The 17,744-nt window shown below is 39.0% G+C and overlaps 1 long non-coding RNA gene and 1 pseudogene across 1 annotated transcript; both read left to right on the forward strand.

Moving 5' to 3' along the window:
- The first annotated feature begins 11,220 nt into the window (after positions 1-11,220).
- LOC130134712 (uncharacterized) lies at positions 11,221-13,734 on the forward strand. Its single transcript, XR_008814245.1, has 3 exons — positions 11,221-12,544; positions 13,341-13,403; positions 13,548-13,734. It is a non-coding gene; the product is annotated as an uncharacterized LOC130134712 (long non-coding RNA).
- A 1,839-nt stretch (positions 13,735-15,573) lies between these two features.
- LOC130134737 (protein FAR1-RELATED SEQUENCE 5-like) lies at positions 15,574-17,595 on the forward strand (annotated as a pseudogene).
- The last annotated feature ends 149 nt before the right edge of the window (positions 17,596-17,744 follow it).

The raw sequence follows: 17,744 nt of genomic DNA on the forward strand, positions 1-17,744 counted from the left end.
CAGCGACCTCCGAGCCCTTGCCAACCAAGAGTTGGAAAAAAAAAGAATAAAACAATAAAAATTCAGAAAAAAGGTTTAAAAATGCAAAAAATCATTCACATCAGTGCCGGCCGTGTTATATAGAACAGCTGGCGCTAACTAGATCGTCACATCAGCATTTTTCTATCAAAATTAGCCGGAATGACTAAATTGACAAATTGTCAAAATGTTTATGATTAAATTGGCAAATCATCAAAAGATTTATGACTAAATTGGTTAAATTGAAATGTTTAGAACTGAATTGGCACAAGTACAATAGGTTTAGGAAATTTTTGGTAATTTTCCCTATTATTTGACTGGCCACCGAGATATCATTAGTCATTTGATGAGTAGCTCTAGATTTAGGGGTTACCACTGTTAACCGAACACGAGGGCTTAACCCATTTAGTCGCACAATGTTCTGATGGTACCAGCAAAACTGCAAACATTGATCTTCATTTTTTAAATCTGATCTGTTGCATATTATATACATGAATTCCAATCGGGAGACCGACATTGAGTCTTACGGAATTTACGGATTGATTTCAAGCTTTTGGGACTGATGTTACGCTTTACCAAATAGATAGTCAACAATTATAATTGACGATAAAGCTTTTATAACTTGCATAGACTTACAACAGATCCACTATTGGAAAATCGCGACATCATTTTCCGAGTCCTAACCACCGCCCGCAGCGGCTGCGTTGGCTTGCGCTCTTGTCCCCCCACGAAGGGATCGGAGTTCGAACCCCAGCGTAATCGTTAGGGATTCTTAAGTGTGGCGCCGTGATGGTGGGTCCTGCGCTAGCGTCACCTCAGGTTTACCCCTCCGACTGTCGGCCGTGCGGGGGGTTCCTGGGTTATCAAAAAAAAAAAAAATTTCCGAGTCCTAAAATGTGTCTACACCCCCTTGCACTTAGAGTCATTTATGAGCTGGCCTCTTTAATTTTTGCGACATGATCCCATGTACAATTTAAAATCGTGTGGTACATAAATTTATGCTTGACGAATTCGATATGGCGTGACACAGTCAATAAATTTGGAGAGAAATTCACATACGAGCTCTCTATTTGTGCATAAAACATTCAAGAATGATTTTCTGGTGATGTAACCTTATAAAACAATATGTTAAGAGGGAATCATACTACAAACTCACCTAATACATAACATTGAAAGAAAAGGGAGACTTCTTAAATGAGGCGAAATATACAGAATGTTTTTGCACGATATAACCTTTCTTCACGATATTTAATGAAGGTCAATTAAATAGATTTTGCTAACTAAAATTAGACATTGATGGTTAATGACAATACTAACACATGTCACTGGTCGAGGAAAACATTGGACACTTGAACTTCAATTGTTTTGCGGAAAATAAATAATTTAGAAAAAAATTTCCTAAAAATGATCGCTTGAAAAAATTAGTTAATGAACAATATTTTCATAGCCAACAACAATTTACATCTAACCATGTCAGTGGAAGATGAAAATATTTTTCGTTTTTTCATTTTTATAAGAGATACAAGCGATCATTTTTAAGAAAATGTTTTTCAAAATTACTCATTTTCCATGAAACAAACGCACCTTAAATTTCATATGCCCTTCTAAGTATTGAGATGGGAATGTAAGCTTTTAAGGAGCACCATTAAAATGGAACCATCTAATTGCCAACGTATTGTATCATTCTTGGATCAGCAACTTTTATTTAACGAAAATATGTCATGTAATGAGACAATCGGTGCACTTTGTTGTTGTGATTCATCATTGACTGTCTAAAAATCTTGTGTAACAATTCCCAAGTGAAGGGGTTCCTCAATCAGGCGATCCAGTGATAACTCAACTCTTGATCTATACAGTCGTCCTAATCAATAGATGAGTATACAGATCTGTGATGTTTTAACACAGCAAGGGGCTACTTCTTTCTCTCGATGAAAGATCATTTGTCCTGCAACTATTTCAATAAGGTCTCGACTAACCCTAAGATGTTAACATTCATGAATAAAGTATATTTATCAACCGATATGGGTTGAGACAGCCATGTGATCAGTTGGGTGTAAGGTGGATAATTGACATCCCTCGTCTCTCCGCATTGTGAGATTGAAGTGTTGAAACATCGAACTATTGTTCTATCAATAAAGCGCAATGTGCATAGTCCCTTTTATAGTTCTTCTTCTCATAACAGAATAAAAGGTTTTTTTTCAATTAACACTCCATATCTTCTCTTTTTCCCAATAGTATGCCCGAAGACTATACTTTCATCTCATCTTTAAAGTCTTGAAAAATTTCTATCCTACAGCATTGACATCCATATAATAACGGAATCAATGTACCATATCCAAGAGTAAAAGTTTATAATTGTCATTACTTTCTAGGCCATTTTAGTCGAATTGTTCCTTTTTACAGCGATCGTATCAATAAGCAGTCCGAGAAAATAATACTACCAAGTTGTGCACTGCAATGCAGTATCCTGGAACACTTTGGACTGCATTGCCAAGGATTGTCGACATTCATCTTTTGTCTTTACTAATCATTTCCTCACTTTTGGATCCCCTTGTGCTCTTGTTTTCTTTGTTTCTTTTTTTTTTTTTCTTTTCGAGACTTTCTCGTCGTAATCATGGCTCCAAAAATATGACATGAACGTGCAGCTTGTCGGATCAGTTTAGGCCAATGATGCCCTTCTCCGCACTTTGTTCCGTTCTCCGTCAGCTTTTTCATTGCATTCAGGTGGATTCGGTCCTTTCAATAATTCCTGTGACCACTAGACGTCAAGATGTCGATCCACAGTCGTCTGAGATTTTATTCTGGGCATTAGACATGCTCACTTTCTGAATGATTTCACTCGTGTTCTGTATGATTCTTAATGGTTCTCTCTTGCTACCAATCGATAGATAAAGTCCAAGAATCATTGTCCCTGTCATTTCCTTTCTTTACAGTTTTAAGGGTAATGGGATCTCAATTAATAATTGTTAAAAAAAAATAGTGGTTTCCACTTTCTCTTTTCTTTTTGGGTCAAGTGATAGGATTTTTATTTAAATTTTATGCATAGAAAGAAAATATTATGGAGGGGATATCTGATTGTAGAATTATTGTGGATTTCCTATATTTGAAGTATTCATATGTCATCCCTACCACTATATTCCCAACCCATGTGTAAATGCTTTGTTGAATAGGTGTAAAATGTGACGAGGTCTCTCTCTCCGATCGACCTTAATTCAAGGCTGATTTGAGATCCACGACGGTCATTAACCTCGATTCTAAGTGCCGGGGCAGAGAGAGAGAAAGAGAAAATAGGAGTTAGAGTTTTGTGAACCAGATTTCTTATTTTTAATTTGGTGAATCAGGTTGAGAAGAGTGGTAGGGGCAATACTGAAAAAGAAATGACAATTTGGTGAATAAATTCCTACATTAACTGATACAATCTGAAGTTTAACAGCAAAATCGACCTTTAGAGTTAAACGGGTGATTTTCAAAATAGAGGATACAAATGCAATAGAGGCAAAAAAAAATGGAAATTGTTCTTGAGATGTGTGTGTGTGTGGGGCTAACAAAGAGGGTTTAATGATGAGGGTGGTAGAAGGACAAAAAGCTTGAAGATGTGCGAAGTCACAAGTCCAAGAGGCTCATCAGAACTCCTAACTGGTAGACGACCAACACATCATGGAGTGAACAAACATGATTACGGTCGTTCATGTTTTAGACATAGAAATTTGCTTTAATTAGGTGATGATAAGAAAACATTGATAGCCCCGAGAGAGAGAGACAGAGAAAGAGAGTATTGATGCTCACGAATCACGATACCCACTCGATGGTTGGAAAACACATAGTTTCCCTTTCTGGCAAAAGTATTAAGCACAAAAGCCAGCACGTGATGCCTTGACTTGTGGAAGAAAGGGAAGGTATGACTAGCATAACCTATCGATGTTTGGTGAAATTGCTCTACCGAAACAAACATTTCGAGATGAAATTTACGTATTAATGACGCTGTTCATACTACCATGACATGCTTCCAGCATATAATATGTCTATATATACATATACACCTATATGTATTCTTGTACATGTTTGATACAAGAAAAGATCCTTGTTGTCTCCTCCATTTTCTTGGGGTCCATATGTATACCTTGGCCAACAACCCAAACTTTCTAAAACTCTACCTTTTAGGCTATAGGGTTTCGCTTTTCCTCTTTCTCATGCACTATTCACGCCTTTTGAGCGCTTGCGCTTTTTTGAAATTTTCAGCCCGACCCCTTTTGGCAAGCTGCTGAGATGAGATTAGCCTTCCTTGTGGATCATGTTTGATTTTTTAGCTATTTTCAATTGCAAATCATTTCTCCTATGATCTCATGGGAACATAATGAATTCATGCCTAGCCAGGACAAATCTAGGAGGGTTGCACACTCATTATCGAGAAGCGGTTGTTGCGAAAACGAATCGCAAAAAGAGTAGGGCCCAGTGGTTGAGTTAAGTTTACCACATTAAGTGAGATGAACTGTCCGCGTAACCATGGTATCTTACTCTTAACGTGTCTTGTCATATTCGAAAAACATCTTACATTTAATAATAATACATAAAAGTGCATAATGGGTCCAACTTAAAAGGAAAAGTTCTCTTATATCGAGGTCATTTCTTGGATTAGGCAAAAAAACATTTATTTCTGTGTCACTGTTGCTGTCATCGTCAATATCGTAGCTTCTTTCACAATCAAAGAGTTTGCTCTTTGGTGATGTAGAAGTTTTGGACTGCCAACTCGCAACAATGATTCTTTGAGAGATCAATTATGCATCCACTAACCACACCTAAATCTCGATGTGATTCCAGTGATACTTGATGCTTTTCTTGAGAAGCGTCATGAACACGCTCGATTAACAGTCAGATCTGGCACGACACCTAAATATGATCGAGATCTGTAGCCTCGAAGATTCAATTACAACATCGAAGTCTCGATACTCACTTTTTCGTAGTTGCTAACAACCATTATACCCTAACGAATAATCTAGACTCTATTACCAAATGTGTGCTCTCCTTTCCCCTAAATTTCTCCTAGACTAGAGATCTAATCAGTCCTTTACATGGTTGTTTATCAGATGATGAAGTTCCAGATTGTTCTTAACTCTCCCGCAATCAGCTCGAGAAAGAAAAACTGGGCACATATATTACGCATACATAACATGTTTAGGGCCAGTAATGACCATACAAACTTGTGAAATGCAATGAAAATCCATCTTGCAAAAGTAGCAGCTAGAAAGATATCAATGATTAGGAGCATATGTTCGCTGTTAGGTGACATCCAGAACATGCACGCTTATAATGATAACTTATCTTTGAAGACTCCTGTAGTTCCATGATTACTCCTTCTATAGCAGGTGCGAATCGTTTTGAAGTTAATCAACCCCTCATTTCCCCGTTCTTAGGGTCACTTATTTGGACGAGGGACTCGATTCAATGATCATTTCTTGATTGATCATTGCTTCTTTTTGGGCTCCATAAGGGGATTAGGCAACTAGGGTTAATCAAGCAATACCAGCAGATAACAACCCAGGACTTCATCCATATACCTGAAGTCGAATGTCGTTGATGTTCACAGTTTCTTTTATGCACTTTTAGCAGCTTCGGAAACAAAACTAAAGACTGTCCTTAAAAATCTGAATTATGAACTATGGTTTCTTTCTTTAGCAGAATTAATTACATGTTATTAAACCATGGTCATTTTCTGCTAAATCCAAGAAAAAAGATACATGGTAATCTCTCTCTCTCTCTCTCTCTCTCTCTCTCTCTCTCTCTCTCTCTCTCTCTCACGCACGCGCGCGCACACACACACACACACACACAGATATTGGGATTATTTTCGAAAAACTTCACCCATCTGTCCTCTAAATATTAAGGATTAGCGAGATAAGATTGACAGTTTTAAGATACTTAAAACATTTACTTTACATAAGTCAGCTACTACAGATGGTTGTATTTTTACTAATTAATTATCTAAACCAATGATCACGGAGGTGAATTCTGGAAAAAGAATATCACTTACACAACCCATATGTTATATAGAAATCAAAAAACAGATCAAAAGCGGAAGGGCTTAAGGTATATTAAGTAATCTGGATCATGCATACAAAAGGCAATAAAAACCCTAGAAGCATACTCATTGGATAAGCTTTAAAAATCTGAATCGCAAAGCTCCAAAACATTAGATGGGTATCGTGATCCATGATTCGTTGTGGGTAAGCAAAGCAGTTGTCACTCATATCACTGAGGCCGGGGACATGAGAAGTTTTGGCAAGATGTGCGCACTGTACAGAAACCCCCTTGCCGACTCAACAGGAAGGTCACTTTCAAGAGGGGGCTTTCAGTGCTTTTGCTTTCACCAAAAATGGGGTTCCATTTCATGTCCTTGCGAGAGACAGAGAGAGAGAAAGAGAAAGAGAAAGAGAGAGAGAGAGATATCTTGCAATATACAAAGCTGGTAATCAAGCTAGGGTTTAAGAGAGAGAAGCGCACTTGCCCCACAAATCCATTCATTTTCTTCCAACTTTTGATTGACAATGAAATGCCCTCTGCATACCAAACAAAACCCCTTTCCTTTTGAATGATTGGATCGAACAAGGATTATGGTTGCGATTCCAATTTTTCTGACACTATTTGTTTCTTCAGATGAATGATGATGATGTTGATGATGATCATTCCACAAGGCCGGTCGACCCCTACTGACGCCACCTCCTTCCCTTGCCACATTCTTAGATGCTTTGATTATTGGTTGTACCTTCATCCCTTATCGTGTGCTTAAATTATTGTTCCTTTGCAAGTGCAAATCCAACCCCCCACGTAGTGAGAGAGACACGTGGAGTTCTTGCATAGATTGTTGTGAGTACATGAATAAGTGTGCCATGACTAACTTGAACGAACAAAATAATTGGAGTAAGAAACAAATTGCAAAAATAGAACCCGAACTCAGCGGATACACGTGGTACGATGGTGCGCCTACGAAAAAGAGAGATTGGGAGATGGTTTTACTATAATTAAATTAAGGGTGAGCAATCGAATTGGTTCAACCTTGGAATCAAACCAAACCGGCCTTACTCAACCGGTTTGGTGTCTGGGTAAAAAAATTTGGGACCCAACCTTAACCGATTCGGTTCCCAATTTTATGCCAATTTATTTAAAAATGGCCAGGAGGTCTCCATTACTCATGAGAGTGACAGAGATCGTTACCTTAGCACCTCTCTTTGAAAAAATCGAAGCAAGTTGTTTATTTGTCAGAAACATACATTTTTTTTTGTTGCTAAAATTGTCAGAAACATACATATTCGTTCACTAAAATAGAATTCGTGAATACAATCCATTAATTTCGAAACCCAGTAAATCCTAAAGGCTCGAGGTGGGGGGTGGACCAAATTACTCAATAAGCACCTTCATCTTTGGGCTTTAGCTACCCAATCTACCACCTTGTTTAATTCTCTACTAATATGGGTCATTATCAGCTTTGAATAGGGCTTCAATAGATTATGGGCTTCACTGATAAGCACACTAAGCTCCCAACTGATATGCTCTGTGTTGGAGAGTTCGCTTATAAGATCAAAGTGATCTCTTTCCAGTTCAATCTTCTCTGCAATTCGCGACTTAAAGTACACTAGGTAAGCACTTCTTTCTTTGGGTTTTAGTTAACTTATCTGCCACCTTGTTTGATTCTCTACTATGGGCCATTTTCAGCTTCGAACGGCTTCAATAGTTTATGGGCTTCACTGATAAGCACACTAAGCTTCCAAGTGATTTGTTCTGTGTTGGAGAGTCCGCTTATCATATCAAAGTGATCTGTTTTCAGTTCAATCTTCTCTGTAGTTCGCGACTTAAAGTACACTAGGGCTTCGACCAGAGCTTCGGAACACATTGTGGTTCAACAATTTTTGTATGAGTATCTTTCACACGAAACAAAATGAGATTTACAATCTATAACGACTATGTAACTTATGAGTAAAGGAAGGCAATCATGATTCCAAGAAACAAATGTGCTCAGAATGAGTAAGGAATGCAATTATGATTATAAGAAACATGGACTCCACTTATGACCCACAAGAAATGTACAAAATCACATAAATCATTTGTAACGACTGTATAATTTTTACACAACTCATCGACCTGTAACTTTTTTTTTTTTGTGGTCGAATACCTGTAACTTGATGGGACTACACTTTTGGGTTAATTAATTCTCGTTCTTGTTCATTTTTATTTTGTTTAATATTAGGATATTAAAATTCCAGTTTAAAATCTATAAATGAGTTGTATATATTGCAATATTTATGAGCTACTGAAAAGATAAAAATCCAATATTAAATGAGGTTTGAATGAAAACAATTTAATTGTTCCAATTTCAAAATATATGGAGAATTGTGCTTTCTCCACAGTTTTTTTTCATTATAACTTGAAAACGCACGAACACATCAATGAATTCATCTCACTCCTAATGTTGACATAATATATTAGATTCATATGAATCCCGTCGATAGGAACTGAGATTCAATTAATTTATCAATCGAACTAAAATTAAATACATACGAATAAATCCCTGCAAAGAACGGGTTTCAATTGCTAGTTAATGAATAAGAATTGCGAAACATTTATGGTTGGTCCTTCTGATTTCTGATTGTAGGTAACTAATTGGGCCCAATAGAACTTAAAATTGGAATAACCCAATGACGAAGGCCCATTTACTTTTGAATCACGGATGACACCTTCTTCTTTTGAATCCCGTATGACGATGCAATCAACTTGCAGATTGCTAAGCAAAGGAGCTCCTCTATTGTCTAACATGTAGAACTAGGGGTGTGCAAAACGGACTGCCCGGACTGGGAACTGCCCGGACCGGCTGGTTTGGTCCGGTTCCCGGGAGTGTCGGTTTGGTTTCCGGTTGCTAAAAATGGAACCGGTGTCCGGGCGGTCCGGTTCTTGGTTCCAAGGGGGAACAGGACCGGACCGACTATGTATATATATTTTTTAATTTTTTACTTCAAAAAATTAGTAAAATGTGAACTAAACCCTAAGTGAACTTCATTAATATAAATTCATTAATAAAAATTGGTAAAATGTGAACTAAATCATAAGTGTTTGCCCAAAAAAAAAAAATTAACCCCTAAGTGACCGGTTCCCAATTTTGGGAACCGGTTCTCCCTGTCTGGTTCCCGGTTTCGCCTTGGAATCGGACCAAATCAGGAACCGATCACTCCTATGTAGAACCTCTCTCAATGAAGCTTCTAATCTTGTGTCCATGAGAAGCACGAAAGAAAATTACATTTTGTTTGCACCAAAAATTAACTAGATTGTCGATATGGATAAGTACGTGACTAGAGTACAAGTTATTATTAAACATGTGAGCTATTGTCGACGACCATAAGAATTGATATCGATATTGATGTACATCGATGACCGTTAATCAATTGTCGATACATGACGGGGTATGGTCGGCGATTGTCGTAACGGAGTTAGTCGACATGGATATCGGTTAAAAGGGTTGATAGATTACCGATTGAAGTACCAAGAGAAAACTAGATACCGAGAAGGCGTCAAGATGCAGTTATGGAATTTAAAATTTGAAATCATTGGTGAACAAAGCAACGAAGTCCAATCAATTGTGGAGTAAGAATGGATGTGGCAATGATTAACATGAAGGATCAAGACGCAATTTTAAGGGAACAACCGCCTGAAGACGAGATCATGGCACTAAATGGGGCTAAGATTCTCGGAGACGTGGATGTATGGTTATAACTATCGGAGGACTGCTCCTAAACGGTTATACCATGAACACTATAAATAAGAGCGTTTGTCTACTTAAGACCTCCCGGTACAAACAAACAAAAATGTTATCTTTCAATTCCTGCACTGTAGTTTTAGTTTCCAGACTTGCGTCGTCAATTAAACTATGACATATTTCTTAGTTGTAGTTTCCAGATCCACGTTGTTGATTAAATTTCAGCGTATATCTTTACTGTATATCCTGGGTGCCTCATCGTCGATTAAAATTCCGGCGATACATCTTCACATTCTCAGGCTTTGCCGTCGATTAAAATTCCGGCATAGTTTGTGTACGTTTGGTTTCCGTTGAGGCGATTACGTTTTCATGTTTTGTCGTCGATTAAATTCCGACACGGTTTGTATACGTTCACTTCCGCTTGGATTGAAGCTATCGATTCTATTGTCTACCCGCGATATTTCTTGCCCAAAATCGCCACACAACATGTCTCTTTCTTCGGCGAAAGGCATTTCGGTCGCGGAGTCGCATTTCGGCGCGAGCACATTTCATCAGTTCATCCATCTCTTTCCACGACTCACCACGGCATGCGTCCGGCCCGAAGAGCACGGCGTCGCGGCGCCTCATCAATCCGAACGTGCTCTGCCCCGATCAATTCGCCACGGACCGCATATAGACACCACGAAGAGAAACCTGCCCCAGAAAAAGAAGAAACGAAAGCTTGATTACATAAATCCGCAAATCTAAAGTTACGTGATTCTTTTGGCTTAATGATCGTTGGTGGCGCCAGAAGAGCACGCCCCACTGACCAAACTTCGCCTAGTAATCAAACTGCCCAAGTTGAGCTAACCGATGATGTACAATCGGATTCGCGTTACGTAACATGCCATGTGGAAGCACGCGTGAGAGCGCTGCATGAACCCACGCTTCGCCGGTGACGTCCTACCGCACGGTGCACACTCCCTTGACCTAAAATCTGGTCGCGACAGGCACATTTATATTATTAAAACGCCGGTTTCGTTTCGAGGATTCTTACATCATCTCTTCCCGACCGATTGATCCCGCGGCAGTCGCCGGCGGCTTAATTAAAAGCCGTACTGATGTGTAAAGCTTGCGGGACGACAAAACGTGTGCACAAAAGGTATGCGCCACGGCAGGTTAGGAGCGGCGAGCACGGGCCGGGCCTCGAGGTACTTTCGGCCGGCCCGATCATACAAGAAAATGCCCCCGACCGAACTGATCCGGCTTGGTGCCGGCAGGGGCCGGTTCGGGCCTAGCTCGACCTGGTTTGCTTTTCGTTTTTAAACTACGAATGGATTGATAACTATATAAGTAATCCCCTCGTTAACGAGAAAATATTGCGTGAGTGGAATACACCACGTCAGCAATACATAACACCATTGAGCGGAAGACACGTGGCAAGAAGGGCCCACAGATCAGATTTACTAAAGAATCAGCCGCTTTCCCTTCTCTCTCCCATTCTCCGTTAACTCTCCTCCGTTAGTGCTCAAATATTCACTTTTCACCTCCTGGTTTCTCTCTCCTTTACTCCTCCCGCTCAAAATTCCTCCCGCTCGCGACTTCCTCTTCCTTCCTCCCCGACTTCCTCTTCCTTCCTCCCCGACTTCGCATCCTTTGGTCGTGAACCCGCCGCGCCTACACCGGTTGCCTCCGCCGTCCCCTTCTAGAAAACCCATTTGCTCTCTCTCTCTTTCCTCCGCGAAGCGCGGCTCTTTTTGTGGACCGCGCCTCTGCCTCCGCCGGTTTCCTCCGTCGTCGCCTCCCGGAGCCCATCGGTGGCTCAGATCCTGACCACACGGCCGCCTCCGCCTACGCCGTCGCCGTCTCCTCCGAAGCCCTCCATTGGCGATTCGTCCTCTGCCACTCTCTCTATCCCGAGAAATGGCTCCGCTCTGCTCTCTGTGACGAACCGCGCCTCTGCCGTCGCCTCCCGCAGCCCCTTTGGAGATCTCGGGCTCCGACTCGCCCTCTGCGTTACCTCCCGAAGCCCCATTCTCAGGTTAGGGTTTTGTATGACTTGAAATTCCCATCGTTTTTGCCCTAACGTGAAGATTGGTGGCTCAGATCTCGACCACGCGGCCGCCTCCGCCTACGCCGTCGCCTCCGAAGCCCCCATTGGCGATTCGTCCTCTGCCCCTCTCTCTTTGTCCCGAGAAACGGCTTTGTTCGGCTCTCTATAACGAACCGCGCCACCAACAGGTTCCCTATTATTGTGTTTTTTTTGGCGTTCGGGCAGATTGTCGGATTGGTCGTGCTTAATTTGTCAAATAGTCAGCTTGAGGTTCGTTTGGTGAATGGGTGATAATGCTTGTGCTTGTTATGACTGTGTGGTAAATGAAAGATGTGGCCTGTGCTCATTCTTACGCTCTCTATTGATTTTGGTTGAAAGAACATCAGGCATTTTTCTTGAGTGCAATCTGTGGATAATGCCACAGACAACCATTTTTGTTCTTGTGCGGGAGAGAATAGATGCAAGCATCATAGGTTGTCTCTTCATTGGATTTCATCTGCAAAAATATAAAAGGGATCTTTTCAGTTGCATTGCTTTGAGATTATTGAGCTCTATTAGTTAAGTGCATCAATTAGTCTATTTTCTGCAAACTGATTATGTTCACGTCCGACATTTTTGTTAATTGTAGTCAATTCAAGTGTGGATCTAATTATGTTTAAATAACTGGCTTTTTTATATTTTTTTATCTTGAGTTCCCCTTGCAGTTTGGTTTCGTGATCAATGAGCGGCCGAGGATCAATAAGAACAAGCACAAGGTCATGTAAATTTATCTGTACTTTTTGTAACACTGAAAATCAGGGCCCTCCATGTTGTTTGCGCTTCAAGAATTATTGTCCTCCATCTGTAAACTGTCAAGGAAACTAGATCGGATAAAGCACTATCTAGTTAGAGCCACTATGCCTCTAACAGCTTATGTTCCTTTATCTTGCATCCACGGAAGTTGAAGTAGGCAATGATCCATTTGGATTTCTATTACTTGATGAGGAGGACATCGAGAAAGCCAAAACAGAGATTGCGTACATGGATGCTTTTATCTACTATCTGATATCTGAGTTAAGATGGAGGAACATCATCATGGAAAATCCATAGGAGGAAAAAATGGAACTCATGTGCTATTGGCCTTACCTTGCTCAAGGCAATTTAGGAGCTCTTTTAAGTTAAATTCTAGTTGATTCAAATATAAATGGCAATGGTCCTGGAAGATCAACTTAAGTAGATGATGATTTAGCTAGACATTTTAGTAACGCATTTCTTCAACTTTTTCAGATATTTGTTGAGGTAGCTGGTACTTACAGGGTGATTATGCCTTTTGCAATTAACAAGCAAAAATGAGAATCTTTGAGTTTTCACTCAATTTGATAAGACAAGTGTATCCATTGAATCAATGTAAATGTGGATAGGATACACTTGAACTATGCCTTTCGTTTTTCTTATATATGTAAATTTGGGTGTATAGCTTACATCACAAATTTCCTATATGTAAGTTTGCCCATCTACTTCCTTTGATTTTACATTCATTGTCCCTGAAATGTTTCATACATGATAATCCAGGATCTCCTGCATGCATTGAAATATTGCTTGAAGTCTGATGATGCGATTCACTATGCACAATATGTGAGTACTTTTATCGTTTCTTTAATTAGCATTAAGATATCACCGGAAGTTTGTGGACAATAGCACAAACTCCAACATTTAGTACCACTAATATTTGCACTAAAAACTTAATAATTCCTTCGTGTGATATCTCTGTAACACTAGGTTTTGAGGTGGGAAGAAATGCTTGCTGTTGAACGTGCTCATTTGTCGCGGGAGAAACAGGCAATTTTTTAACTCTTCCTTTTATTGCCAAAGTTCAATATCCTGATCATTTCTCTTGTGAGAAATCCATAATATAGGATGTATTTGCAAGCAATGTACTGCAACCTATTTGGGCTACTATGTTTATTTGTTGGGCTTATTTGCAAACAATAGACAGTCTTGAGTGGATGTACCGATGTACCAGTAGAGTCGCATCTTAGTGAAACTCAAAGCTTAGAAATAGTAGCTAGAATGAATTTGTTAGATGTTAACTTGTAAATTATGTTGTCTGGGTGGCTGGCTTTACTGCTTTGTCTAATTGAAAATCATTGGATATCTAATCTAATGAATCAATAGTTGATTGTTTTTGTTGGTTGTGGAGCACTTCTGCCGTGGTTAGTGTGGTTAAAGCCAATATGCAACGTGATATGTTAATGTTAGGGATTTTGGAATGACAACGGTGACTATAAAAGTATAGCTGATCCTGAAAATTATGTATAGAATGTAGACATTCTATGGTACACATGGTGATCAATTTGCCAAATTTATTGGTTTTTTAATAGCTTGTCCGGATACTTCATTTAGACACAATGGATTAATGCATAAGATATGAACTTTCCTTGAATCTTTTTTTTCTAGACATAAAACTATCTAAGAAAAAGTAGGTGTGGCTCCAATGAGGGAAAGACATAAGTCCATGATACCCCATTGAGATGATTTTTCCTGTTTGGCAGTAAGTAAGAGATTAAACCCCAATATCGTTAATTTCGATTTTCCGTTTGTTATTGATGACGATGTGGAGTTTAGTAATTACATTGGGTCCCTAAATAAATCCCATGCTTGTATATTTTGCTGATTGTGTTTGATTGTGCTCTAAAAATGTTTGTGTGAGTGATTATGTTCTAAAAATGTTTGTTTTTTATTTCATTAGGAGGGAACTTCATAGTCTCTCATCACCTCAGTTATTTTGCACTTGTAAAGATATCAAATGGCTGACTTAGAGGTAATTCTTTACTCATAAAACATAATTTGCTTTCTTAAGTAAAGGATGAGATGCTATTTTTCTTGAATTATTTTTTGTTCATTTGATTGCAGCATGAAACTTCCCATCTTGCACATGTGATGCGTGATATGGACAAAGATTTTGAGTTTGTAGTAGGGATGGTTTTCTCAAATGAACTTGAAGCATATCATAAGTATGTGGCTTATGCAATCAGAAAGGATTTGGAGTGAGAAAAGGTAATGCGGTTAAAAATAGAAAGGGTGAAATAACCTGCGAACTTTTTTGTGTAATTGTGAGGGGCATTCGGTTGGGTCATCGATCAAGAAAAGAAATATGAGAGATTTGAAGTTAGATGTGGGTGTCTTGCTCATATCAAATTTAAGGTTGATAAGGGTGTCTATGAAGTCATGGACTATGTTTCGAGCATAATCATGCATTTGTACGGGAAGATCAAAAGCATTTGATTAGATGTGGAAGAATGATATCGACACGTGCAAGGGTGTTTTGGTTGATATGATTAAAGCAGGCATTGGGGGACTTGCATATAAATTTTTAGCAAACGGCGAGGAAGCAAAACTTAGGTTTCATCCTGCGTGATTGTCAAAATTTTTTGCAAACGGAAAAATCCAAGGTTATAAGTGGCGGAGATTGTCAAAGTCTTTTGAACCATTTTCATTGCATGCAAATGCAAAACCCAATGTTTTTCTATGCTGTTCAAGTAGATCAAGATGGTAGATTGACCAATTTATTTTGGAGAGATAGCTTGTCCAAATTTGATTATGACTGTTTGGTGATGTGCTAGTGTTTGATACCACATACCGTACCAACAAATATAACATGATATGTGCACCTTTTGTTGGGGTTAATCACCATTGGAAGAATACTCTGTTTGGTTGTGCATTTTGCCGGACGAGACTCATGGAATCATTTATTTGGTTATTTGATGTGTTTTTGAAGTCTATGGGAAATAAGGCTCCAAAACCATATTCACTGATCAAGACCAAGCCATGGCAAAAGCCATTAGAATGGTGTTTCCAAATACACAGCATCGTTTATGCACTTGGCACATCGGGAAAAATGCCAATCAAAACATTCCACATCTTTACCATAAGCCAGGTTTTAAGGATAAATATTTCTTAGTGCTTATGTATAGATGCAAATCAGAGGACGAATTTGAAGCTACATGGAGGGAAATGGAAGAGGTGTGGGGTACTAAAAATAACAATTGGCTTCGGAGATTATATGACCTTAGACATAAATGGAGTTCAGCTTTTGGTCGTGACTCTTTTACATGTGGTATAAGGTCAAGTCAAAGGAGTGAGAGCACCAATAATGTCTTCCAACATATGTCGACGAAGACATTGTCTCTTGTAGAATTTGTCCACCATTATGAAGAACAATTGAAACATATGAGAGAAGTTGAAAATCAAGATGATTATAGTTCTCGTGGGACAGCCAAATCGCAGGTTAAAAATAATGGGATCTTGTCACATGCTGCTTCGGTATATACCCGTACCATTTTTCTAAAGTTTAATGAAGAATTTGTGCAAAGTCTCTCTGAACATATTTCAAGTACTACATCTGATGGATCGGTTTCTTTATATACTCTCAAGTGTATGGGGATTGGGATTCAAGGTGAATATGTTGTTAGATTTGACCCCTGCAGACTTATCAGTTTTTTGTGAATGCAAATTATTTGAATCAAAAGGGTGGTTGTGTCGCCATGCCTTACGCGTGTTGAATGTGAACATGTCGATGGTTACGGTAATTCCTTCTTCCTATATTTTGAAAAGATGGACTAAGGATGCCAAAGAAGGGATTGTCAATGATGAATCCCATCAAATGTCACCGGGTCCATCTAAATTTAATCGATTTTCCACGTTAATGCATGAATCCATTGACCTGATGAGTTTGGGAGCTGAAGATGTACATACTATGAGAATATTGAGGAAGCACATGGTTAAAGCAAAGGCTGAAATTTCATCATACAAATCAAGTATGGTTGTGACCGATGATGCTGGTGATGATGAGTATAATGAGGCTTCTTTGTGCGATATTTCGGTAGCGGACCCCATTCGAAGGAAACGAAAGGGACTAAGTTACGGAAGGCTTAAAAGCTCCAAGTGAGAAAAGAAGAAAACATCTAAGAAAGGAACTCCCCAACGCAAATAGAAAGTCAAGGTGAGTGACATATTATTCTAGTTATTATAATTAGTTAAATTTTTCGCTTATGTTACATGATACCAATTAATGTATCTATTACTTTGTAATGTAGAGTTGGTTGTCCAAGCGACGCATAATGAAACTCAGTTCCTAGATTATTCGAGTAATTCAAATCAGTTTCAAAGTGCCGTTTATCCTAGCAACATTGGTGGTCCTACTGTAAATCTAAATTTTCATAATCAGGTATATTGCTCTTTGTCCTCAATTTGTATTTATGTTTTACTAATTGGTCATTTTTTTATATGGATGCAGCAGCCACCATTCATCATGCCGTCCGGGATTATGAGTGGATTTTGCCCAGTCCCTAGTCGGGTATTTAATAGTTTGGTGATCAATTAGTTTGTTTGTATGTTCTTCAAGTTATGGTGCCTCTTTATGCTAATGAGGTAATTTATCTAATGTAGATGCAATCACCATACATCATGCCGCCGAGGAGTGGATTTTCCCCATTCACTAGTCAGGTGCTTATTATGAAATCATTTTAGATTCTACTGTTATTTGAACTTTTTATTACTATTGTAATATTTGTTGTTAATGGTTTTTTCTGGATAGATGTTGGAGTACCATAATCAATCCCACGGAACCATTTTGAGCCAGGTACAACTTGCCTTTTGTTGATGTGGGATTACTTGAAACATATTGATCTAGGCATATTGTTTAGTAAAATGTAAATATATTTGTTATTCTCTTATACGGGGGTCATCAAACTCTTGTCAGCATCCTAGGATGAATGAATCAAGCCCCTTTGAAAGCATAGACAATGCACGGTCGCAACACAAATAGTGGGAGGAACCCTCGTAATAAGTCTCTTCACCAAATAAAATATTTTTTGCGTCCTCTCTCGATAAGGTAACTATTGTAGTATGAGTTCACCGTGACTTGGGATTTGCATCTCAGGCCTTTTATATGAAAAGATTTTCCTTTGTATTTCC

Source organism: Syzygium oleosum, unplaced genomic scaffold, assembly GCF_021117445.2.
Source record: "Syzygium oleosum isolate NSW1041296 unplaced genomic scaffold, Sole_v2.1 Sole_v2.23, whole genome shotgun sequence".
Lineage (NCBI taxonomy): Eukaryota > Viridiplantae > Streptophyta > Magnoliopsida > Myrtales > Myrtaceae > Syzygium > Syzygium oleosum.